We start from the raw sequence: 27,120 nt of genomic DNA on the forward strand, positions 1-27,120 counted from the left end.
ACCTCCTCCCACCTCCTCGCACTCACGCGATGAGAGGAGGAAGAGTTCGTGCATGCGCGTGGGGGAGCGGATGCGTGAGGGAAGGACGGACACAGCCCCGAGCAAAAGCTGCTTAGCATCTAAAAGTTGATTTCATTAACTCTTTTAAGTCCTGATGGTAAATGTCCTGATGGTCCTGATGGTTTTAAGTCCTGATGGAAATCGTGATGGTAAAAGTGGACTTGTTACTTATGCATTCATGTTTCCTGAAACTGTGAACTGTGGTGCATGTTTCAGCCGCGTCTTTGCATTAAGTCACAATTTTATAGGCAGTGTTCACGCCTTCTGTCTGGTCTTCGCGCGGGGATTACGCTTGTAGACGATGAACGTGTTCCTACTCGGCGGAGATTTCCTTATTCTTGAAAAGCATCGGCGTTGTAATTGAGATCGTCCCTAACTGCTTGGTCCGCGCGTTTGATCCATTCTTGTCTAAAACGCCCAAGTAGTCAGAAAAGGAAACGGGGTTAATGTTCGCTTCTTTAGAAAAACGACATCTTTCATTTCATGCGCAAGTTTCGCACCGAAATAAGCCCCCAACGAGTACAGTACGCAGGACGTTATCTCTCACCTTTGCTCTATGAGAGGATGTCGCATGGGACTCGCCCAGTCTTTCGCCACGAAGGCACTGATATTGAGGAAGTACTCGAAGGGACTCTTTTTCTTCCACGGTATCTCTTCTTCAATCTGGAAGACACGTGCGGAATTTCTACGTCAGGGCAGCTAAATACACTGACATTAATCCTAGCATTCATTACTCTTGAAGTTCATTACGAGAAGCAGGTCATCGTCACCACCATCGCTGCGCATTGAAAACGAAACAATAGAGGGTGGACGTGCGTTTATTGTACTGCTTGTAGTTATACAGCAATTATGGACACTTCCCGTGATAAGCGGGCGCCTCGATGGAGAAAAAATCACAGCATATCCACGGAGTGAATGATGATGAGTGGGCGAAGCTGCGGAGGTTCATCGGTAAACCGTGGATCTTCCGTGAATTCTGCCCAGTACATCATCACCGACGTGAGATCGGGCGCGTTTATACTAAAGGTTCGATGAGTTATGACGACTTGCAGCTCACTTTAATTTTACATGTACGCTGTGAATTTTCATTGTTTAGAAAACCATTGCTTTAGAAAACATCTGGCGTCTTTCGTTAAGCAGCTGGCGTCTTTTCGTTTTGCTTTAGAAACATCTGGCGTTCTTTCGTTTTGATTTTAGAAAACATCTGGCGTCTTTCGTTGGTTTATTTCATCAATCAACGGCGTTTTGAACAAAATTTTTATTGTTTAATCACGCACAGGACAAATCTCACCAGGCACTACCTTGGAGGTAAACAATGGCTGCTAATGGAAATGAGAGACAGAAGAAGTCGGCTTTTAGTTAACGCGCACGCTGCGAATTTTTTATTGTTCAACAACGCACAGGAAAAATCTCCCACCGGCACCACCTTGGAGGTCAAGATCTGGTACTAGCGTTACGACTGGTTACGCACTACTACGACTACGATTACGAGGGACGAACGGGTGCCGCCTTAAGGAACTTCGCCCCTAAAAAAGTTGGGCAGATCCCACGCGTTGTGGAAATCGGTTTCATGCGAAGCAGTCAGCGAGCACTTCTCTGCTGTATTTAATGGCTTTGAGCGAAACGTTACGAGGTCGATCGACGTGTTTCTGTAAGTGCTGTAGCTGTGTGCACATCGTTGCCTTACCAGGCACGTCGATAACACTGACGTTTAAAGGGTAACATATAATGCGACGTAACGTCAGCCCTCACGTTGGAGTACATACGTCAGTATTCTCGAAACCAAGTGCACTTTATGGTGCAATCATGTAAGAATACGTAACTTTCGCCACTATTCCTCCGGGGTCGAGCAATGCTTCAATATAACTTTCTGAATCATATGAATACAAATGTAATGTTTATTAGACTGCTACAAAAGCGGAGCCAACACTGGAACCACAGACGTTAATATGGCATGACGCCTGTATCTTAGGAGTACATATGCAGTGTTTATTGTTTTCTTGTAAAATTAGATAGCCAGCACCAGAACCGCAGTTGAGGTTGCACCGACATTACGCATGCATAGGCTGTTTTTCCAAAGGACTTTATGGACCTGGCGTGGCTCTGTGGTAGAACGCCTGATTGCCACGCGGAATGCTTGGGTTCGATTCCCGCTGGGATCCTAATTTTTATTCTTTCCATTCGTCGGGTCAACGCTGCCGATGTCGGTTTTTCTTAACGCTCTCGCATCTAAATTACCAATGTCTCCTCTCGCCGCTCCTGGGTAGATATAAACTGTCAATCACCTGAGGCGCATACCCGTACACCGCGGCCCGTGGTAAACGGGTATGTGCCACAAGTGTCTGAGGAAAGTGTTGACTCTGAACGCTGCCTAGGGAGGAGGCATGATTATTTGCCGTAGTTTTGCGATAGTACTTCAGTAAGTTCACTGAACTTTCGTTAGCGTAGCGAAGTAACAACAAAAAGAACAACAACAGATATTTTACGTGCAAAACCACTTATTCAAGGGCCCGAGGAGGGCCTGCAGTATTGCGAAATAATAATAACAATATGATTATGAGGCACGCCACAGTGGAGGGCTCTGGAAATTTCGAACACCTTGTGTTCTTTAATGTGCACCTAAATCTAAGTACACGGGCTTCTGGCATTTCGCCTCCATCGAAATGCGACCGGCGCAGCCGGAGTCGTGCTTCTCATGCAGTCAGAATCGTACCGTAGCGTGTTCACCCGCATGAATATTTTCCTCAAGCACCTTTCGAGAAATCTGGCGAACGAATATTCGACAAAAAATGAGAATGGTAGACCCCCAAATTTAAGTGCTTATTATTTCAAATACATTTGGTTGTCAACGGTAATAAAATAAACAAATAACGCAATAAAGCATCTTTTTGTTGAAAAATAAATTTCCACAACCGACAACTTTCACGTGAACAGTTTATTGCGATATTTCCAGGCCATTTTCCGCTAATATATAATTAAACCTCACATTATTGCACAAGGAAAGCCTTAGATTGATAACGATAGTTTCAGACTAACTGGATTAAATATCGCTAAATAAAACCTGTGTATTTGAAATCACCTAGTATGTTCATTAATACTTAGCGCAATACCGGAGCTGTTCGTAATACCTCGGTATGAATGCTGTTACTTTCATCTAAACACGCTGTAGACGTCACCGTGACCAGTAAGATAATTATGGCCACACACAAAATTATGGCTATATCGACAAAATTTTCGGTGCCCTTAGCAGCGCTTAAGAGACGTAATGGCGCTAGCTGGACCAACTTCCTGTGATGGCAGCTCTATGAGGAATGCACTTTTTCGGTAAACTTTGCAGGCACTTCATGCAAGCTTATGGGTTGTGAGAACGCACACATTTTTCTAGGACCCGGTAGTTTACCGTCGGCTACCTCCATTGTACGCTAACGGAGTGAGCGCAACGGCGCACACGTTTTGCCTCTACGGGATCCGGCCAGGCGACTGCTGACGTGTCCGAGCGCCTCGCCGTTCGCGAGCGCCGAACGAGAGCACAGCGAGGCGCACACGTTACGCGCCTTACGCGCACGTGACGTAATAAGCACAGAGAATAGTATGAAGGTGCAGGAGCGCCGCCACAAGAGCGGAGGGAGCGGTGCACACTACGCGCGGGTGTAGCGAGTGACGTCACCCTTACCATTATGCTCATCTAAGACGAAGGGTACAGTACACTACGTACCCCACCGATGCCCATGTACCTACACCCCAAACCAAGTCATCGTAGCTCTATCTGTAGCTCTATTCTACGGTTCAATTACACCCGAATTAATCCTAGTTAAGGAGTACACGTGGTAACCATACTCATTTCTAGCTCGACATTTGGGTACTACGTAACCATCAAACCTCACTTTTTCTATGTTTGCTTGCGGTGGACCTAGAGGCCCATTTCCGTGCTTTAAGGTTTTTAAGCGGCCATTTAATCAGGGTTCAATTAACTATCCACAAGACTAACTAAACTCTTTATTAATTAAATTTCACACTCATTAAGCTATCTATCCTTTACAAACAATAGCTAGAACCATTGCTACCTTTTTATAAGTTCTTTTTCAATTCGTTACACCTTTTATGGCTCTGTCTTGGCATCACGAGCGGCCAGCCTCCCCGCTATGTCGCCAGGAGCTAGTGCCATATGAAAAATTGTGACGTAAGAACGTTTCCTCAATGCCCGGTGTCCAGCCGACTGCTGCGGATGATACGGACTGAACTGTTAACACAGTTGAACCCCTCAATAACGAAAACTCTCAAGAACGAAATTCTCGATACAATGAAGAAATCTGTCGTCCCCGGCGAATATCCATAGAGTTCAATGCATTTGCCCCCTCTCGACAGCGAAGAAATCTTCAAAAAGCACTCCCGCAGTAACCAAAGTATAGGGTATGGTTCCGGCATATTTTTTTCAGCCTATGAGCAAGTTGGGCACCCAGAAGTTCGAAAATTGCGGCACCGCTCATTGACAAGTCGGGCGTGTATACGTTTCCGCCAACATGCATCGGTGCGACCATTGCTGTTTACATTCGGTCGGATGGTGATGATAGCAATACGACCTATTTTTTTTTCGCTAAGAACACTTTTTTGCTAACGCCTCTGTTGGCAACTACGTCGGCACATGATGTTTCAAGTGACGACACCCACGAAAGTGACGTCATTCCAACAGACATTCTGTAGGTTCGCTGCTTGCTGCTGCGCGTGTCTCCATGTGCACGCCAATATCTTCCGCGCGTTGCTTACGTGCAGTGTTGTTTGGCCTTTCAGAAAGATGCCGCCTCCTATTAAAAAGCCTAAGCTTTTGAAGCTTCAGGAGAAGTCTAGGATCATGGCCGAAGTTGCGAAAGACATAAAAATGGCGGACATTGCCGAGTTGGGCATCCCGTGCAGGCTCGCGGTCAACAATTCTCAAATTGAAAGACGTCATAATGTGGCTCAAACCAAAAGACAGCATAATGAGGCTTGAGCCGTCGAGCTCCGTCAAAGCAACGTAAAACAGAGCAAGATCAGCGACTTCTTTAAATAAAATGTTGGTTGTGCGAATTAATTGATGTGATTCATGAGCTAGAAACAGCGTGTGAAATACGAGGACACAGAAAGAAACAGACAGGACCAGGCGTCTGTTTCTTTCTGTGTCCTCGTACTTTTCGCGCTGTTTGGAACCCATGAAGCCTTACTAACAAGCTCAGACCCTTACGCTTTTATAATTGATGTGCGTGTGTTTCTATTTTTGCGACAACGAAATTCTCACGAGAACGGACAAAAATCGCTTCCCCGGCAATTTCGTTATTGAGGGGTTCGACTGTAGTATCGTCGGTAAGGCTGAATTGATAGAATAATCAAGCGCGCAGCACATGCACCTTATCTCATCCTCACTGCTGTGCTATTTCCACACACACAGCTATGCAACGCAATGTATTTGCTATCGGCACGATTTTTCTGGTGACTACAAATAGCGGAAAACTAATGTCAATAATGATAATTGTTGGGTTTAACGTCCCCAAAACCACGGTATGATCATGAGAGACGCCGTAGTGGCGGCCAACGGAAATTTCGACCACCTGGGGTTCTTTAACGTGCACCTTAATCTAAGTACACGGGCCTCAAACATTTTCGCCTCCATCGAAAATGCAGCCGCCGCGGCCGGGATTCGATTCCGCGACCTGCGGGTAAGCAGTTGAGCACCTTAACCACTAGGCCACCGTGGAGGGTCAATGTCAACCGCTATGAAGCTCTCGTTACAAATGAGAGAAGGCAAGAGATGACGTTTTACCATTGCCGCTCACCTTTGTCATCGTATCATTAACGAACACGTTGATAGCGTACTGCGCCATGAAGAACGTGTGTACACCAATACTCTGGGCCTGGGTGCGAGAAAATGGTAAAATGTATTGACATTCAGATTTTACTTTGTTAGTGCAATGATGAATATGCATTAAAGATATATTTTTTTACGGAAATGAATTTCACTCGTTTCTGTATGCGGAAGCTATAGACGAATGAAGACGACGGTACAATCGATTGTTAAGCACTGTTGCCCAGTGCAGCAGGTTTTATTGCGTTATGCGATTTAATCGGCTAGCTTAGAAGTTCACACTCTGGAAGACTTTATATATATATATATATATATATATATATATATATATATATATATATATATATATATATATATATATATATATATATATATATATATATATATATATATATATATACACACACACACACACACACACACACACACACACACACACACACACACACACACACACTGTGTGTACACTTCATTTCGGAAGAAAGTCTGACAAAGCTCCCTTTATTTACAGGATGAGTGAAACAACGTGCAGAGGTAGCAGTCAGTCAAGTATAGATACTTCGCGTGCCGATCCTGAACCTTATCTTTACGGCTCCACCATGCAGCGTAACAATACATGACCTCCCATTGGTTGACATTCAACTGCCTGAACGATAAGCGCATGAACGGCTGTGATAGCCTGTCACGAATGACACATATCTAAGTGGAGTTTCGAAATGAAATGAAGGGCTTCTTTCTGCCCTTGATTAACTAATGGCGGGGCGTGCATCCTTCTATTGGAACGCGGCAGCTTTAATAATCTCAACAGGGCAACATTTTAAAATTTAGTTGCAATAAAAGAAGCGCAGTAGACACGGGAGAGATACCGTGAAGCTCAAGACGTCGAAGAGACTTCGTTGTCTCCGTAGTCGAGGTGCCAAGATTAAAAGCTGAGAAGTTGCGAGATATAAAAAGGCATACCTGCTGGATTTATACCCCGCGATCGAAGAAAGACCTACTGCCATTTCCTTCTCATCACTCGAAGCTCGTAAAACGCGCCATCGCCTTGACCGCCATGAGGAATGCCTTAGGTCGTTCCTGTCCCCATCATGTCGCTTCAGGTTTCGCCCTTCAAATGGAAAGGTTGGCAAGGGCTGGCTTTCCAGAACCGTTCCCGGCAGACTGGCAGAAGTAGTGCTACGCGAATCTAGGTCGCAAGGAAAAGAAGCCCCACAGCAAGTTGACAAGGCCAAAGTTTCCGTCATCCCCTACCTGCATGGCGTATCCCACCGGGTGAAAAAGCGGCTGCGCGAGCGGGTGTAAGAGTGGTTTACTCGGCGCCTCTAAAACTAAGCTCCCTCTGCAAGCGAGTGAATGCGGCAAGCTCTGAGAAACCCGCGTGCCAGAAGAAACATGCAACTCGGTTTGTTCCCTGCAAAACAGGAGTGGTGTACGAGATACCGACGTCCCTGTGGAGAAATGTACATCGGTCAGACCGGCCGGTGTGTGAATGACCGCCTAGAACACGCCAGCAATCTTGGAGCGAAGACCGGCAGCAACTTGGCAATCCACTGCGCTAGGTGCGGGTGTAGCCCCGATTTCCAGCAGACGCGCATCGTTCGCAGTTACCGAGATTCCCGAGCCCGAGAAATCTATGAAGCCTACGAAATGCATAACGTCGGGTCAGCATGTGTCAGTTCACCCTCGATAGCGTTAACAGACAAAGAGATTAGCTATCTGCACCGTTAATTTCATGCATTGTATAGGGTAGGGCGCATGCGTTTTTGCAATATCTCTCCCCCTCCTCTCATGTGAAAAGCCTATTTATTCGTGTTCGCACAAATAAAAAGCATTGTTGGCAGTTCAGCGCCTGGTCCTGTCTTACTTTCTGTGTCCTCGTACTTTACCGCGCTGTTTCGAACCATGAAGCCATACCAAGAAGCTCAAGCCCATACCCTTTTAAAAAGGACTTGGCTGCACTCTTTTTACATTTACTTTTGTGGAGTTTTAGAACTAACCGCATTGTAGAATATAAATAAGTCGGAGTCGGACATAATCTCATCGTTTATAGTTTCAAAATTGAACAGATGAACAAGAATGAACAAGTCGCACAATATGCCAGTGGACCGAAAGTCAAATTTGGCTTTAGCATTCGCGCAACGATCCCTACTCACCTTGACTGTCAGCATATGCTTGGTCCAACTCTCGAGGCGTTCAATTTTCGTGACCATCGTCAATAAAAGCCGAACGCACTTCTTCGACCATCACCTCCGCCTGCACTGGTTGAGTGGACAAATGAGAGACAAAAAGAAATGAAAACAGCAAATCGTGCAAAACAATCACCATCTGTTATCACGTTGCACTGACGACAAGAAACATATCGTACATTCGGCTGGTCGTCGCCGAGCACTCCAGAGTGCTCTGACGACGCACGTCGCATTCAGTATGGTCGAAATCGAGCGCTCGGAACACGGTTGCCTGGCTACTTCAAAGCACCGCGGTCCCGTGGGTAAGTTCCTAAACGCTCGCACATTTGGCGCCAGCTGCACGATAGAAATTTGACATGGATATCGCAACTGCCATTGTTGGTGACGCGACGGCATGCGCGAGGGTTTCTCAGTGGCTATGAGCCTTGTTTGCTTGCAACAGAAGACACGGTGACGTGGTTCCTCTTCCGGTCTGCAACCGCTCCGGCGAGAGGCTGTACGTTCGGCTCGCACGCACGTTCTCTTGCTCGGATCAAGAGCGCGCTGCCCATTGTTTCAATCCGGCTTGGAGTGCGGTGGCACGTAGCCGATTGTACCATTAGTCAGAGCGTAGGGACTACCAGTCCAATATACTGATGAATTTCGTAGTTTTTCTTATTCTGAGACAGTGGTCGCAGAAGCATGCGGTATTGAGTAATACGTGCCATGATGTCGGCGAAGTAGGGCGTGCTGGCATCGGCCACCTCTAAAGCAACCACCAGGGGACCGGGTAGAAGCCCTGTCGATGAGTCGCAGGCAGAGCCGCCACTTGGGCACTGGTTGGCGGCCGCTGGGTCTTCGTGAGCATGAACATGGCGTTGCCCCAGAGATCCTCCTTGCCTTGCAGGAAGGGGGACAGGTAGACGGTCGTGTGGAATGCCATGTACGCTAGCACCTCGCGTCTAACCATACCGAGAGGCGGGATGAGAAGAGGAAAAAAGAAGATGTAGGTGAGACAAAATGTGTCGACATTTGAAAGAAAAGCAGATCATATCCACCTTATGATATTCTGTTTCAGGCGATGCGGCAGTACGGCTTCGCGAGTATTTTGTTACATGCTTCTGTTATGATCTGTGTTTTATGTCCATTTGTCAGCAAGGCGACCAACTCAACCCAACACAGCGTTATTTGTGACCCTCATATAAGACTATATAGGCAATGCCAGCGGGGCTCGCGGCCGGCAGAGAATATTTTATGCTACCCGTCGATGATCACGAAAAACTTCATGCTATAAAACACCGAATTAAGGAAAACTACGCGCCTGCATTCAAATGAGTTAACTGCTAGTGTTTTCATGCATCAGCAACCAGCAACTAGATATTATGCCTTTTAGACAAATCGAGAGTTTCTTACGGATACCTAAAGACTTTCATATGTGTTCAAATATTTGACTCTTTCCGTTAAGCCTTGTGGTATGAGTAGCGTGGACGCATGCGACGTCACGCTTTGAGTATGACATTTGGTAAATGTAATGCTTGGGGTCCAAGTCACCATATCAGAGAGGAACATCCAAACCTCGGCAATTTGCAACAGATGTTCATACATTTCAACACCGTTTCCAGCGTATTTGTTATTTGCCGAAACGATACGGACAAATTCAGTTTGCGCTCTGAACTACTTATCGCAGGGACAATATTGGAGAAAACACAATGAAAAAAACTCTGTCACGTATAAACAACTATTGTTAGAGACGCAACAATTCAGTCATTCCGTAGACTGCCGAGGTATTCTTGTGAAAATCTTGCGAGGTTTGTCTTATGGCAGAAGATAAACCAGAAGAAACGTGAAATTTAAGCTGAAGGGGACAGTCCAGTCAGTCAGCCGATAAAATCATCCGCGACCGATTGTGTCTTTGTTAACATGGTACTAGCGAACAGGACGCGGACAAGGTAAAGACAGAACAACGCCAGTTGCTTTCTGCATGGTTTTGCATTGCAGCAATACCATTTGCATGGTTGCGCAATGGGATCTTCTAGGTCGCGTTGTGCATGGGGCTGCTATTGCTTGCTTCGATTCGCACACCAACTTCATGAAAGGCTCCGCGCGCTCTTTTGAAAGAGGTGTGAATGAGGTAGAGCGCTGACTCTTTGGAAACCACGACCTGCTGTCCATCGTGACCACTAAAAGAGCCGGCTCCGAAAAGTTGAGTAAGACAAGACGCGTTCTGCTTGGAAACATCATATGTCTCAGATGTAATCTGCACGTGCGGTCGACATTTGGGTTTTCAGCCAGCTAGATTAGTGTATGAAGCAACAGTCGGACTCATTACATGATGTCAATCAAGTGCCGTCAACTCAAGTAATGTACACGGTACACAACATTATATCTGGCTTGGGGCCCAGTGCGTGCCCTGAGAAAGTGAATCACGCATCCGCTGACATAACATGAGTCGTGCTCGGGTCACTGCGGCGGTTAGCTCTTGAAACAAGTGTTCTCATAGCAAGAAATCGCAGCTCAAACGTCCTTCTTTCTAAAGAGGCACAGAGTCCAGCCATTAAAATAAGTAACAGTCCAATATTGGCTTCAGTACACGCCATAATTGTAACTGGTATCGTTTTTTGCTCTTGCTACAATGAACACACACAATTTAAGCTCTGTCATGCGTAATGTAAGATATTCAAGGAGCATCTATTTATATAATGTTATCTGACATTTCATCTGAATTATGAAATTGTCTCGCAATACTTGTAGCCTTATATTTGTTCTCTGTATTCGGCTATTTTATGTCATATATATTTCGCGCGGTAAAATAATATCGAACATCAGTGTTTTGTCATTTAGATTATTAGAGAGCAAGTATCTGTCGCTTCTATAGCAGTAGAGCGCCGCCGATAATAGAGTCCGTGGAAAAGTCCATACTTACGCGCTTGGACTTCAAAAGGTCTCTTAAGGTTCCAACTTGCAATATATTTTTTACGACGTACGTGGCGTTCTCTCCATGTAATCTTCAGTTCCTTTCATCATGGAGAGGAACTGAAAAAAAAAATGCATATTACTCATCGCGTAACTGCCTAAACAAACGATAACTTACTACTAGAACATACTTAGCTCTTTTCGGGAATCTCATGAGCGTCGGGGGGATGTTGCGGGCGCGCTGCAACGGTGCCATCAGCGACGCCTACACCATCAACCCGAGGCCTCGGCACAATGCGCAGTGCGTTAGAGGGCAGGATTGCTATATAACCATCGCCCGCACCGCCTCATCTGAGCGCACCTTCGGCGACGGCGCTCTCGGATGACGCGATGCGCGCCGTAGTAAAATAAGCACGCTGAAAACGAACTACGTATGTGCAGAGCTTCGTTTGGTATATAGGTAGGCGTCACTGATGGCATCACGTGGCACGCATTTCCATGCTCAAGACTTTAGTACACAATCTATGGGGAATGCACTACGCAGCAGCATCAGCCTCATATTGTGATCGCGCCACTGGCGGGCCGATGTAATGATTCGTCCCCAGTTTTATGGTTATACCAGAAAATATTCTGTGGCCCGCGTGTTGCGAAGCGTTGCCGGCGTGGGACGAGTGTTGTTTTAAACGCAGTCATATTGCACCTGCATTCTGTAACGCGGGTGCGATGCCCGATCTCTTACGAAAAATACGGGCTGATCTCGGAGTCAGTGCAGCCTAACGAAACATCTCGCTAAGGTACGCGATTTCAAACCACTGGCGTAGCCAAGAGGGGGGGGGGGAGGGGGGAGGGGGGGGGGGGGGTTGGGGGTTTAAGGTCCCCCTTCCCCCGAAATTTTATATTTTGCATGTGTATATGTGCTCGCACAGATACAACGCACGCAGAAACACATGAAGTATAATTGACACCCCCCCCCCCTTTCCGAAAAAAAAATATACATGAAATTCTGACTATACGCTACTGATTTCAACCACCGTGTTTATTGCATACCACCACACCCCATTAGCATTGTGGACAGTGTTAGCTATGGTACTGGCTAAACGTTGGCTTGATGTTCGATAATACTAGCTAATATTAACTAAAGATGACTGAATGATTGCTAATGTAGGGCAAATTAGGTTATCCCGCACTTATACACCAGCATAGCCTTTATTCATAGAGTTTTCATACAATACCCTAGAGAGGAAACTGGCGCTGCGATCGTTCAACCACCATGGGAATGATGGGAAGTACCAGGCTTCGGATTGGATAGCGTTAGCTAGCGAACTGTCTACAGATCTTTTTCTACAGTTTCAGTTTCGTTCTTCGCGAGGCGTGAGTAGTGGGGTGCCTTTCAAAGCATTCAAGCAGCGCCTTTGTTGTTCAAAGAGGCTGAAAACCGCTAGATCTCTTGGTTTGCTGCGACGCTGCAGCTTTACAGGTTTGTATTTGACAGTTTTAGCAAAGCGTCGTGCACTCACCGCTGCGCACAGATGTAGCGTCCATGTCAGTGCAGCAAAGTGCATCGATTTTCACGTTTGTTTGATAAGCGCGTCTTAACCAAAACTCGTTCAAATCAGATGCAAAACGACGGCGAAGCTAAGTAGACGCACCGTCGCGCTCCTCTGACTCGACTTCAGAACAAAACGAGAGATGCGTTGGAGGCAGACCACTTGAACAGACGCACCTGGCATCGCAGCAGACGATACGTTGTTTCTCACTCAATACAGTACTGTTATTCCATAAATAGATAATGTGTACTTTCGAGGGAAAAACAAGCGTGTTTCTTTTCAAGTGTTGTACAAAAATAATTCATTATTTGGTGATGCCAAATCTGGAACACAGTTGCAGAGTAATGCATACCCTGGTGGTTGAATTTGTTCAGGTTCAGTTCCATCTCACGGTCACGCAAAGTTTTTGCAATGAGGTTTACATACAAAAGAATGAAGCAAGTTTTAATTGGAATTAACTTCATATCACTTGTTTTACACTCGGCAAACAGCGTTGCGAATCTCAAGAACCTAATCCATCCGAAGCAATCCGAAGCCTGTACTTCCCATCATTCCCATGGTGGTTTGAAGCGCGTCTCAAGGAGCCCGCGTAGACACTAGCGCCAGATTCCCCTCTAGGTATTATTGTAAGAAACTCTATGCCTTCATTCAATCGCACTACAGTGATCGAACCAATCTTTGGATTCTGTGTTCCTATGAAAATACTTCATAGGACAGCGTGTACGCGACCACGTCGCTCCGGAATGCGAGCACTTCAAGCATGGTCATGGTTCTAAGTGGTTCGACTGAGTAGCACTGTGTGGGATGGAATGGCGTTCACGCATTCTCTAAGGAAGCCTGAGGCCGGCAGCAGCTGCTGAGACGTGGTGCCAGCTTCACGAGTGTGGCTGAAGTGTCCGTGTGGTTCACATCGCAATACGCGACAAGCTTATCATTAGTCGCTGATAAAGTCAATTAGGCCAAAACATTCGTTGTAAGCAGGCGGAGGGACTTGCGCGAGGACTGCCGAAAATCTCCGTGAAGAGAATAGGCCAGATGTGCCGTGTAATGCACGTCTCCATCGTTGCACGTAAAATATTCTGCGATAATTCCTAGCATTACCTAAGTAATGAGGTCATATTCAGATTTAGTAAAAAGGTGGAGTTGACGGTACGAAAGTCCGGAATGCCGGCCACGCTCAGACGATAATAATTTTAGCGCAGCAGCCGATTCGGGGTACATTATACTCACGAAACGTCCGACGAATCCGGATATGTCATATGCTCATACTTACGGAATGACTCTGACGAAATGATTCGCTTGTTCTTTCAGAAGTGCAGCTCGAGATGCAACGTTGTGCTCTAGTGTGTCGTCATCTTTCTAAGATTACCAGATAATAGAATAGACTAGAGAAGGAAGATTCGGAGTAGCTTTCATTGCTGTGACGCTAGTGTTACGACTATATGTAGCTGAAGTGAAACGAACAGAACATTTTTGTACTGCTTAATACTTTGTATTGGTGTATTGTTATGTGGATCCTACACTGGCGAGGCATATTCGAGCTGTGGGCGAACGTAGATAGTATAAAGTAACAGCGTTAGCGACAGCGCAGCAAGGTAAAAGTAATTAATAATTAACGAACATGTGGCTTACATAAGTAACTACGTATCTAGACACTAAGGTAGCGATGGAAAGTTGCGGTTTGAAGGGAGATCTTGTTTCGGAAAGTAGGATGGAGAAATGACGTCACCCCTAGTTACTCATAGGCTTTTGCCCTTAGTAAAATTTAGTTCCAGGACCACGAGTGGCACCGTTCTATACGTTATCTAGATCATTCTGAAGTGGTGTTAAGTCTGAATCGCTAGTTATGGTCCGCTAAATTACGCAGTAATCTACGAGCAAACATGTCCTGAAGTAAACAATGAGAAATTTCGGGGTGATCGTGAACGGTGAAGGCTTTTGTTACCGGCATGAACATACGGATGTATGCCTGCGAGGCGACTTCCGTACAAGTTCATTTGCTGCGTAACATGGTGGTCGTGTCGTGACAACTGTAAAAAAAAAGAGAAACAAAATAAATTCAGAGCACAGTCAATACTTGCGGCGTTACTTCCGTAAGTATACACGCCCACCCTTACTCAGCGCGAGTACTTGTATAATCGGCGGCAAAAGTGAAACCTGGGTTTACGTAGGCTGACATGTCTTACTTAGGAGGAAAAAGGAAAAAATAACTGACGTGGACCCCAAGCCGTGTTCACATCAATGCGGCACGAATGGTGCGTTTACTGGCCTATAAGAGTGATCAAATGGTGTTGCTAGGAGACAGCGAGCATATGCAGCGAATTCTCCTTCATCTGAAAGGAGTTGCAACCTATTTATGATGAGCGCGTTTCACTGGTGAGTGCAACGGGGTGCAGCGACGGCAGCCCATGTCGCTTCGCCTCTCTGCTTTCTCTTTTGATGGGAAGCGCCAATGTTTGCATGAACCGCGTAAGTCGAACTGCCCGTTTCGATCTACGTTTACTTCGCGCATTCATGCGATTCCTGCTGCTGTAGCGGATTACCTTAGCATACGTGCATGTAATGCGCCGTTTGTCGCATTCGTGTAAACGTGGCTCAGTACGCACTGAGGATATTGGTGCATACGAGAAGCTTAGATGATCCAACAAGGCAAAATCGAGCATTAGAACGAGACGCGCCCTTGCTTCAATGATGAACACGTTTCTCATTCATGGGAAACCCTTATTCAACGTTACAACTTAATTTGATTAATGAGGTATACGACGTCCCCAGCCTTACAGGAATACGCAACGGTTTAAGGATAAGACGACAAACTTATTCCTGGGCATTGAATTTCGACAAAGGAATGCCTCCATTCGGTAAGCGTCCAGGGCCCACCTTTTCCACTATCTGTGGGGCTAACAATGCTGGAGGGTTGGATGAGTTGGTTATCCATAATTAAAACCACACGAAGGTAAACGACATAGGAGGCCGACGCACACTGCGCTACGCTTGACGTCGTTCTCTACGTCGTGGACCTTTGCGCTGTATGTAGAATGTGGTGCTGTCCGGAGCCCCTGGGTGTATAGACACCCTCCCCAATCTCTTTCTCGTGTGAGGCCATTCTTCGGGCCATCGACTGGGATGACCAACTGTGGCTGATGGACCGGGCTATCCCGGATATGTGGGCCAAGAGGCTTCCAGATAGCTAGGTGCTCAAGCACGCTAATGGAGACCGTTTAATTAAAGTTGTGAGCCGCCCGTCCCAGGCGTCCCATTAAGTCTCTTATTATGGTAACCTCCAGCTCGCACCCCGTCTGTTTCTATCTGATACTGCACGCACTGAAACAGGCAGCAGTCTTTTTCTATCGATCTCACGAAGACGGTGAGTGCCCTATGATGACAGCGCTGAGGCCGGCTGCTGTTTGCGCTTTTCAGCGTCTTTAGCCAGAGGCAAAGGATGAGCGCCCCACACATGCTCTCACGCACTCGCGCAATTCAATGTGACTCACGGGCGATCGTCTCAAAGAGCTATAGTTGGTGCTGCAACGTGGAATGTACGCACGTGCGATTGGCGATTGTGGCCCAATGATTAAGAGTGCCACTGCCTGTTATACTGGAGGACCTAGTGTTGATTTTAACCGCAGGACACAAAATAATGTTATGTAAGTGTGAGTATTCGGCAAGAGAGAAGAACTGTCAGGAAAGCTCGGAAGTGTTAACGACGGAAGCTTTCTTGTAATAAATTTTTTATTATGACAGAGTAAAAGGAGAGTCAATTTAAAGAAGACATCTCCAGACTGTCTAATATATAGTAAAGCCAGCGATGTGAGCGAACGGATGCTTTGAGCTATCTCTCGAGCAAGCGGCAACCAAATCGTAAGCAATGCATGACATCTATATAAATAGCAGTGTAGTAACATTTTCACTCAGACGCTTGCACTGGAAGATTAATGCATTCCGAGGGCGCGCTTAGTTAAGGAATTAGATGGTAGTGGAGGGAACAGCAATGACAATAACAAAGTTCAGCCGTACAGGTAAAATTAAACAAGAATCGCTACCAGCAAAAAAAAAAACACCTCAAGAAGCAGCTCACTTTGCGTAATACTAATGGCATACGTAAGTTAACCTCTGTAAGACACGTCGGTTATGTGTCACCAACAAGCTATCCCAATGGTACGAGTTAATAGAGCCTAATTCATGGCAGTCCCAACAAGGTGTTTCAGTGGGAAGAAGAACACCTGAATTGAAGAAACCAATAAATTATTTGGCTGATTTGCTTCTTCACTAACTCAATAAAATCAGCTGGCTTATTTTTACTCGACTTTACCTACAGCATAAGAAGTTCAGCATAAGTTTTTCTTTACTGAAGCTTTTATTTTATTCCTGATAGTAGTGATACTTTTCAATCAATCAATCAATCAATCATCAATCAATCAATCATCAATCAATCAATCAATCAATCAATCAATCAATCAATCAATCCATCAATCAATCAATCAATCAATCAATCAATCAATCCATCAATCAATCTTTTCCTGTGAGAATTGCACGATAGTGGGTGCGTCGAGTACTCTTAGCAACAGAGGAAGAGAAAGGAACAACCTTAGCCAGCGTCAAGGCGATGTCGGCCACAGCACGCAGAGGGGTCGTCGTTTCGTTCACCCGAATACGCCCACGCATCGAAAAACTTGCAGGCCAGAGCCGCGAGTTTATTCCTGCTGGATTCCACATGGACCTGCGCTCGGCTCACGAGGATGTCAGGCTCTCCTAACTGCGGGAAACCTAAAGGCACATGCATAAACGAAGTGCGGTCGCGAAGCATTTCCATATCTGAAAAACTGTGTGGAATAGGGAGCACAGCTAACATCTTACTTAGGCACGTTTTCCATTAGAAATATGTGCAAAAAGAAAAAAAAAGCTTTAAACAGGGAATTATTGACGATGAAGACGTATTTTACTTGAAGAAAACGCTTACTGCCGTAGACTGCACGGCGTACGCGCTGGCGCCCAATATAGTAGGGGTGCCCCAGCAAATATAGCAGTTTTAAAAATATGCCGACGCATTTTACGAAACACGCGACCAAAATGCTGTTGCTCACTATTGCGTGGAGTAAGTCACACTATTTTTTTGTGTTCTGCTTAATTGCCCTAATAGGTAAGACTGATTATTTAATTTCTAAAGCAACGAAGCTGGGCAAGAAATTCCAGCCGGAAAGTTTGTAGATCGGTTACAAAAACGTCCGGTGACACAGTTTCTAACTTCCTATATATTAAGTATTAGTGTTTTTCTGCTTAAATACAGATTCCCGTGAAATACATAGAAATACCACGTGCTTGTGCGCCGTAATTGCAGTGTTCCGTAACGTTCCGCGTGCAAATGACAATGCTTCCTTCGCGGCGGTTCATGACAGTGATAAGCAGACGCCGCGGTTATCGCTTGTGCTGCCTAAAGGTTCGCATCGCACAGCCACCACCATCGTTGCTGCCCTGTCGCCTTGTAAGCCGCGGAAAACGTGGGCGAATGCTATTGGTCGTTTCGAGGTGGAATGTTCGGTAGCAATGCAGTGACGGCGCGCAAGCGGGCACCGTCGCGTGGTTTTTGTTTGTATTTCGCGGGCATCTGCTGGAAGCAGAGAAACGCCAATACCTAATAGATGGAAAGTCAGAAATGGTCTGATCGGACGTTTTGGAAACCGATCTGCGATTTTATAATTGGAATCTATTGCCCAGCTTCGTTGCTTTAGAAGTTAATTAATCTTGCCCAATTAAGCAATTAAACAGAAACAAGAGCTACTGTGGACGTACTCCATGCAAGAGCCAGCAACGTGCATTTGGTCGCTTTGTAATAAAGTGCGTCGGCATATTTTTTAAACTCTGGCTAGCTGAGGCCCCCTGTATAGCATCCTGCATGGATGCTGCAGAAACGGAAATAGGCGCTGACCGTTCCAGCGTGCTTCAAACGCCGCGCGCACCGCTTTAGCCACGCATACTGCACCTACATCAGCGGGACGTGAATGACTGATTACAGTAGCACAGAGTCACGCATTAAAATAAAATAAAATAAAACGAAATAAGAATTCATGCGTTTCTATAGCCACTGTAACATCACGAGGGACGCCATAGTTGGGGACTCCGTATTGATTTTGAACACCTGGTGCTCTTTGACGCACATCTAAAACAAACTACACGGGCATTCATTGCATCTCGACTTCATTGAAACACCGCCACTGTGGCAGGGATTCGAACCCGCGTCCTCGTGCTTAGCAGGGCAACGTCGCAACTGCTCCATTACCTTGGCAGGTGTGGCGCATAGCTTCGAGCAGAAGTGATTCGCTACAAAATCGAGGTCCTATATGATACCAGTGGCCTTATTATAGATATTACCACGGTTGCAATAGTATCTTGCCCGTTGTCGGCAACCGGACTTAGGTGCGATAATGATCTACCTTACGTGCCTACAGGAAAGTCTTGTTGCGTAGGAGCTCCATTGTGTATGCTTACACATGCACATGCTGGTATCCTATGGTGGCCGCACTGGCGTTGCCAGGGATGGGGTTGGTGTTGGGGTGTTCAAACATCCACCGAAAATTTTCAGTTTTCAAGTGTATATATACACGCACGCATAGAAACCTCACGTACGAACATACATAACGTATGGTTAGATCCCCCCCACCCACGTGGCCATACGACATAGCGGTACTGTTAGAGCTACAAGTCACCGGCAGGTAAGGTGCCCTGTCAGCGTTGAGAGGCTATGAATCTAGCTTATACTGTTCATACTTCAAAGCGCTGCGCGGGCCAAAATGAGCGAGCAGAAACATCCGTAAGGCGAGGACTCCCACCGCTATTAGCTTCGACGTTGCGTTCCAAGGATTCGAGACAAGCTCCCGGGAGAATGGGTGCGTTGTCCAGCCATGTACAGCAGGGTGCCCCGCCGCGTGTAACACGTCACTCGTAGTGACTGTAGCGACTTGGCTGACGTTCTGTCCAAGGGACGCTAAGGCACTCTTCAGTTCATTATCCGTGACGACACCTGCGAACGACGACGTCAAATATTGCGGCCGTATTGCGTCTCTAAAGCGAAAAATACATTCACAGTAAAAAAAAAAAAAACAGAAAAAGGAACATGCGAACGTAGATCACTTTACTAGTTTCGCCCGAACGTCCGATGTTATACCTAGTCTGAGGCACACGCACAACATGAATGAAAGCAATAGGTTCGACTGCAAGAACAGTCTGATTGACTTCCTCTTAAGACAAGGGGCAAAGCTTAACAAGCATTTGACCCACGACAAGTTTCCTTAAAGAAACATCTCGCGCGACAGATGCCGACCGCAGGTCATGTTCCATGAACCCCTGCTCTTATTAAAACATCCTTAGGCAATAAAAGACGGGAGCGGTAGCACCTGATCGCATCTAAACAGAGTGCACGCGGCTATAGGCTCGGTGCACAGAGATGTTTACCTACGTTTGAGCTTGTATCGTTCTGTCCACACCAATTCTCTGCTTCCTCACGCTAACTGTGCCTCTACAGTGAGTGACGCACCTGTTTGTGTGCAGGCGTTCCAGAGGTTGAACAGGGGCTTGAATTCGGCCGGTCTACCACCTGCGATAAAGTGAAGGGTGAAGCGCGCACATGCGTGAAAAGCGTGCTTCTGGGAGGACGACAAAGGTTATCAGTGATAAACCGAGCTACTCATGCGCGCACGTACTCACGTACTAAATTTGATAATGAGAAGTATGATAAGTGATGTAATTTATTAGGCTGCCGTGTATGACACGAAAAGGAGTTTAGTTTCGCCAGCGCTTGTGGAGAATGTGACCACGTCAGTTACTACTGAGCCTGTTTATAAGTTATTCGAGATAGTAGTGGCTCAAACACTGCGTGTACGGTATTACCGTCCAGCACCGTCCTGGCCATTTCTTCGACGAATCCCGTAACGGCGTCGTCGGCGGTGTCGTACTGCTGAAGGTCGCTGGAGGTGGCGTGCCAGTCAGCGCAGGTGAACTTGTAGAAGTTGTCGCAGGGGTCGCGGTGGCTGTTGAATATGCCGGACAGGTACCTGGCTGCGCGAAGCAAGTGAGAAACACGACGGGTGGCATTGGCACTCCAAGAATGTTTCGTTCCGAAGAAGAATGCGTACGCGTAGCTACCACCTAGCTCCCGCCCAGCTCTAATAATTTTTAAAAAAAGTGCATCTAGAGTGTTCGTATTGTTACGGGAATAAGGCAGCCACGGCTGTCTCTCGACATTCTCGTCGTCGGCTTAGTCATAGAAGAAGTCTGCTATCACCTGCTTGTGTTACGTGGCAATATTAGCGAACGACAGCGATTTGAATAAATTAAGCTGCTCGCACAGAAAGTAAGCGTTTTTTAAAACGCATGCTCTCGTACGGACAACAGAAGGTAATAATGATGCTTGAAGAGCAGAGTCTAAGAAAAAAAAAAGATACATGCCACCTCCCCGCGAGAGTATAATGATCAAAGAGAGTTAAGGTCACTTTAAAGAGAGTCATACATGTGGCAAGTACGAACCTAAAAAAAAGTCAAAGGACTCTGCTTAGATGTATATAGAAAAGAAAACGCTTGTAAGAGTAAATTGATCTCCCTAGAACTCAACAACAGATATACATGTGCGAAGTAAATTTCTCCTGTATATCGAATGAGATGTGCGATTTGCTTCGCAACTTATTCGAACGTTCACTATGAGAATTTGCCAAAGATTTGTCGCTGCTGGTACATCAGGGCAAATAACAATTATAGGAGTGTAGAGGGAGAAAGTTGCAATGACTAAATGCTACAGATTCTTCGGCTACAAGGAAACCGCAGTTTCGAAGGAAATTTATTGAAGTAAAGTTTTTCTTTCTTTTAATCAAAACGACTCCAGATGAATAATGTTTAATTTCGTTACCCGACCTGAAAGTGCTCGCTATTCAACATTCAAAGTTTGTTTAAAAGATTATGCTCATTCCATTTAATTAAGGAATTTCGCTGTTGAACCTTGTGACGACGACATCGACAAAAGCAACAAGAAAAAAAAGAACGATATAGTATACTACTAGTTGGTAAATTAAGGTGCACATTATACAGAACACATTTTTTACTTCATTAAATACAGCGCCATAGTTCGTAGAGCTGGTAGCTTAAATTTAAAGGAAGATTAAAGGTAATTTAAAGGGTAATTTACCGACTACATTAAATATAGTACTATGTTTAGATTAGCACTTAACTACACTAAATTTCATGGACTGTATGAAGTACAACACCTCGATAAAATGAATTCGCTCTCTGTCACAGCTATTTTGCCAGCGTGCATAGAGTACTGATTCACTGCTCTTTATGAATATTCGTTTTAAATATATTTGTTCGACCACTGCGCATTTGCCTGTACGCTTATGTTCCTCAGTGCTCAAGTTAATAATTTCAAAAGTTTGCGCTTGGATATTTCTGAGAATGCTTATCAGTGCTTTAATGTAAATAAAATTCGGCTCTCACCCTATTATTAACGCCTTTAGAAAGGCAAGAATTTCGTCATTGCCCGCGTGGTAAAAATGGCACATTGCAATCTGGAGAACTGAGAGACGAACAATATATTTGTTCTTTACCTCGCCTTTATCCATTGATGCTATCGCCAATAAGTCGTCGATACGTACAGGTGTGGCACGAACTGCGCATGACAAGACTTACTCAGTGTTCATCGAGAGTATACTTTGTAGGTGCGGCAAACGTTATATCAACAAAACGAAGTAATGATTCAGTGACACGGTACACCAACGTAGGCGAAATATTAGCAGTCGTTATGGCAGCCGTCTGGCCTCACGTTGCAAAGTTGAGTTTATTATGATTTTAAACAACCTAAGTATATAGAGCGGTTAGGTGATCGAAGCCCATCGCATTTACGAAACGACAAAAGGTACGCCTTCATTGTCCTTTCTGGCGAATGAGTTGTTATTTTTAGACGACTGGCTATGTATGGTTCAAGTTATTCGCAGCATTCATAATGCCGCGAATCAACCATTAAATATGGTGAACGTTCTTTTTTCTCGTATAGCCTTCTTGGTGGAATGAGGGCCTTGATGGACGCGGCACTAGTTAAAATATTCCCGGTACAAATCTTTGACTAGGTCGTTCATTCGGTTTACTAGCCAGTGCCAATGCGCTAAGGTGCGACGACGGCAACACTATTCTAGATATTAAAAAAAATCAAACATCTAATTTTCTAGACTTGCCTTCCGCTTCGCAGAACGTGGTGTTGCACTCGATATCTTCGTGGTCGATGTGTCGATGAGTACCTGGCAAAAAGTAAAAAAATATAATATTAAGCGTGAAGAAAATGCACATGAGAAAAGTTTTCTCGTCTTTCGCAGGGTGCGTTTTTCATGAAGCGCGATAAAAAGTGGTGGGCGGCGCCTGCTTGTTGCCACGCGACAACGTTCATGACACTGTATTCGTTCGAGGCTTTTACTTTCAGTAAATTCGCGCTGAATACTATCGCGGTAAATAGAAGTCAAAATTTCATTTTTAGAATTTTTCGCTGTGTAGTGGAGCAGATGCACGAACGAGTATGCGCCAGTGAAAGAGGACGAAAGACGACCCGCGCTCTGATTGCACGAGAGCCTGTACCGCCTCCGTCAGCCTTGCACTGCGTTGCCGTACGGTCCTTTTTCGTTGCGACCTCCTTGCAACTTCGTTACTCCAATAAACCTCATCACATTTGGTGGAGGTTGCTGAGATCCCCAAACAGACCTGGAGCTCCGCTCTCGCAAGTTGGCCGAAAGACCACCGGACAACATGAATGACGCAGTCGCTGCCCAGCCAGCACCACCGGCTGCCCCGTCCCCCTGCCCCGGCTCTACCCGTCAACGAGACCCGCCCATCTTCAGCGGAAGTGGTGAGCACGACGTCGAAGACTGGCTCTCCTTATACGAACGCGTAAGTGCCAGCAACAAGTGGGACGACGCCTCTAAGCTTGGCTACGTTATCTTTTACTTGGCTGACGTCGCTAAACTTTGGTTTACCAACTACGAATCCGCCATTGCCAACTGGTCAGCCTTCAAGACCCTCGTAACTGAAGCATTTGGCCGACCAGAGGTCCGCAAGCTCCGCGCTGACCAGCGTCTACACCACCGAGCGCAGCAGCCTGGAGAGACATTTCCCAGTTACATTGAGGATGTGCTAGACCTATGCAGGCGGGTTAACCATCTATGCCGGAAGACGAGAAGATCAGGCACATCCTCAAGGGTATCGAAGATGGCGCATTCCAGATGTTGCTGGCGAAAAGCCCGACCACTGTGGAAGTGCTCGTCAGCCTGTGCCAGAGCTTGACGAATTGCGTCGTCAGCGTTCCATCGCCCGGCAAAGTCTCCCATCACCAGATTTGATCTCGGCCGTCGCAGTCGCAAACGGCAACGTTGCCAGGGCACACTTACCAACCAGATCAAGGACTTCATCAGAGAGGACGTGGCCCGACAGCTCTCCTGCTACCTCATAGCGACTCGTCCACCGCAACCCTGTCTCCGACCTGTAGCAGGCCATATGCACCGAACTTTGTGGCGCCCTCCTGCAGTTCCGGCCCCTTACCCTGCACACTTCCATGCCGTCCCGCCTCTCGAGTTCCGACTACGCACCGCCTGCTCCATCTCCACCTCTCAGCTACGCAGCTGTGGTCGCGCGGCCCCCACCGCATCCAAGCTCCTTATCGGCACCACCCAATCCCGCCTCGCCTCCAGTTTACAGGCCCACACCACACTTCTTCCGGCCATCAGATGCGTGGCGCAGTCATGACAACCGCCCTATCTGCTTCGCGTGTGGTATAGCTGGCCATATTGCGCGCGTCTGCCGCCGCCGTCCCACTGCGTACGCCTCCTTCGGAACTCCTACCTACGCGCCGCAACATGCCACCACATATGCATCCGAGCAGAGGCACTCCGACTCGGATCGCCGCTCAGCAAGTGCTCGTTTCCCTTCCCCTCGTCGCCGGTCGCCATCGCCTATGCGTCGTCGCCCACCTTCTGATGAGGGAAACTAATCAGTGCCGTTCCGGAGGCAAGAACTGCAACTTGTGCGCAATCTCAAGGCCTCCATTTTCGCCGCAAAACGTTATTGATGTCGAAGTTGAGGGAGTCGCCGCACTAGCACTTGTAGATACCGGGACCGCCGTTTCTGTGATGAACGCGAACTTTTGTCGGAGGCTCAAGAAAGTGACAACATCTCTCTCTGGCATGGTGCTGTCCACGGCTAGCGCGCAACGCATTCATCCCTCAGCTGTGTGTACGGCGCGCGTCGTCATCCAAGACATTATGTACATCGTCGAATTTTTGTCCTGCCATCTTGCTCTCATGACGTCATCCTGGGTTGGGATTTCCTTTCACGCCATGACGCTATCATTGATTGTTCACGTGCGGAAGTGTCCCTTGTGTCACCATGTGAATTTTCATCTCCCGACCGTTCTCTCCTTCCCTGCAAACTCATCGTTGATGCCGACACCACCTTGCCTCCGGAAGCTTCAGTCCCTATTACCCTTTTGTGTACTGCTCAACCTGACGCCACGGTAGTGTTTACGCCATCTCCATTGTTTACTGAGCGCAAGGGCATCGTTCGCCCATTTGCCGTTCTCACAATTGCGTCTGGGTCAACCGTAATGCTGATTACAAACCACTGCAACTACACCATTGCCTTACTCCGTGGTGAAAGTTTAGGATCCGTACAACCTGTCGACCACATCGATGATCTTGATCTTCCCGATGACACCACATGTTGTCACACCGCCACAATCACTCCCGCATCTCAGCCCTCAAGTTCGTCAGCGTTCGACAACGCCATTGACGCAAACCTCTTCCCCTCTCATCGCCGCCAACTTGTTGATCTCCTTAACAAGTTTACCTCTCCTTTTGACTGTCAACAACCTTCGTTAGGCCGCACCACGACTATCAGTCATACTATCGACACCGGCTCCCACTCGCCCCTGCGACAGCGGCCTTACCGCGTTTCTGCCGAAGAGCGCCGCGTCATTACGGAGCAAGTGGATGACATTGCTTCAGTGGAGTGATACAGCTTCTCAAGTCCTTGGTCATCACCTGTGGTATGGTCAAGAAAAAAGATGGCACCATTCGATTTTGCGTTGACTATCGCCGCTTAAACAAGATTACGAAAAAAGACGTCTACCCGCTACCGCGAATAGACGATGCTCTTGACTGTTTACAAGGCGCCGAGTACTTTACATCCTTGGATCTGCGTTCTGGGTATTGGCAGGTGCCCATGGCTGAGTGTGATCGCCCTAAAACAGCCTTTGTAACGCCCGATGGCCTATATGAGTTCAACGTCATGCCATTTGGGCTCTGCAACGCGCCTGCAACATTTGAGCGCATGATCGATACCATCCTTCGAGGCCACAAGTGGAAGACTTGCTTGTGTTACCTGGACGACATAGTAGTCTTTTCAGCAGATTTGCCGACACACCTTGCCGTCTGCACGAAATTCTCACGTGCCTAACTTCTGCGGGCCTACAACTTAACACCAAGAAGTGCCACTTCGCAGCACGGAAGCTAACCATCTTGGGACATGTCATCTCAAGAGACGGCGTTCTTCCGGATCCCGATAAGCTTCGAGCTGTCGCCGAATTCCCAAAGCCCACATCGATGAAAGCCCTCAGAAGTTTTGTCGGCCTCTGCTCCTATTTTCGCCGCTTCGTGCGCAACTTCGCGTCCATCATCGCACCTTTGACGAGTCTGCTTGCCAACAGCAAAGGTATCTCTGCATGGTCACCTGCATGTGATGCCGCGTTTCGCCAGTTGCGTCGCCTGTTGACCTCACCACCTATCCTTCGTCACTACGACCCCACTGCTCCCACAGAAATTCACACCGATGCAAGTGGCGTCGGTCTTGGTGCAGTTTTGGCACAACGGAAAGGCACCAAAGGTGAATACGTTGTGGCTTATGCAAGTCGTGCTCTCAAGAAGGCTGAATTAACTACTCCGTGACAGAGAAGGAGGTGCTTGGCGATAATAGGGCATTGACGAAGTTTCGCCCGTACCTTTACGGCCGTCCTTTCGACGTGGTTACAGACCACCACGCTCTATGTTGGCTTTCCACCTTGAAAGACCCGTCGGGACGCCTGGGCCGTTGGGCACTTCGATTGCAGGAATACGACATTCGTGTTGTATATCGTTCCGGTCGCAAGCATGCGGATGCTGATGCACTCTCCCGCTCGCCAATAACACCAGTTGTGGCTTCTCTGTCACCCCTCTTTAACACCTTGTCACCACTCGACACCACTGACATGCTTTCGGAGCAGCGTAAAGGACGCATACCTTGCCTTGTTGCTCGACTGCCTTACCGATCCGTCTGCTGATCCCTTCGACGAGAGCGCTACGCCGTCAAGCAGTCCACTTTTCCGTGCGAGACAACATTCTGTACCGCCGCAACTACACGGCAGGTGGTCGGAAGTGGCTCCTGCTGTCCCTAGTCATATGCGCTCTGACATCTGCGCGAATTTCCATGCAGATCCCCAAAGTGCTCACGCCGGCGTCTTGAAAACCTACGAAAGGCTGCGTCAGCGATATTACTGGCGAGGAATGTATCGCTTTGTGCAGCAATACGTTCAGTCTTGCCCTACATG

General features: G+C 46.9%; 1 long non-coding RNA gene across 1 annotated transcript; it reads right to left on the bottom strand.

Annotated features, from left to right (window-relative positions):
- Window positions 1-608: 608 nt before the first annotated feature.
- LOC125756530 (uncharacterized) lies at window positions 609-8,104 on the bottom strand. The gene is made up of 3 exons (XR_007414576.1): window positions 8,050-8,104; window positions 5,868-5,945; window positions 609-723 (listed from the first exon to the last, which is right to left on the bottom strand). It is a non-coding gene; the product is annotated as an uncharacterized LOC125756530 (long non-coding RNA).
- Window positions 8,105-27,120: the final 19,016 nt, after the last annotated feature.

Source organism: Rhipicephalus sanguineus, unplaced genomic scaffold, assembly GCF_013339695.2.
Source record: "Rhipicephalus sanguineus isolate Rsan-2018 unplaced genomic scaffold, BIME_Rsan_1.4 Seq1146, whole genome shotgun sequence".
In the NCBI taxonomy this organism is placed as follows: Eukaryota; Metazoa; Arthropoda; class Arachnida; order Ixodida; family Ixodidae; genus Rhipicephalus; species Rhipicephalus sanguineus.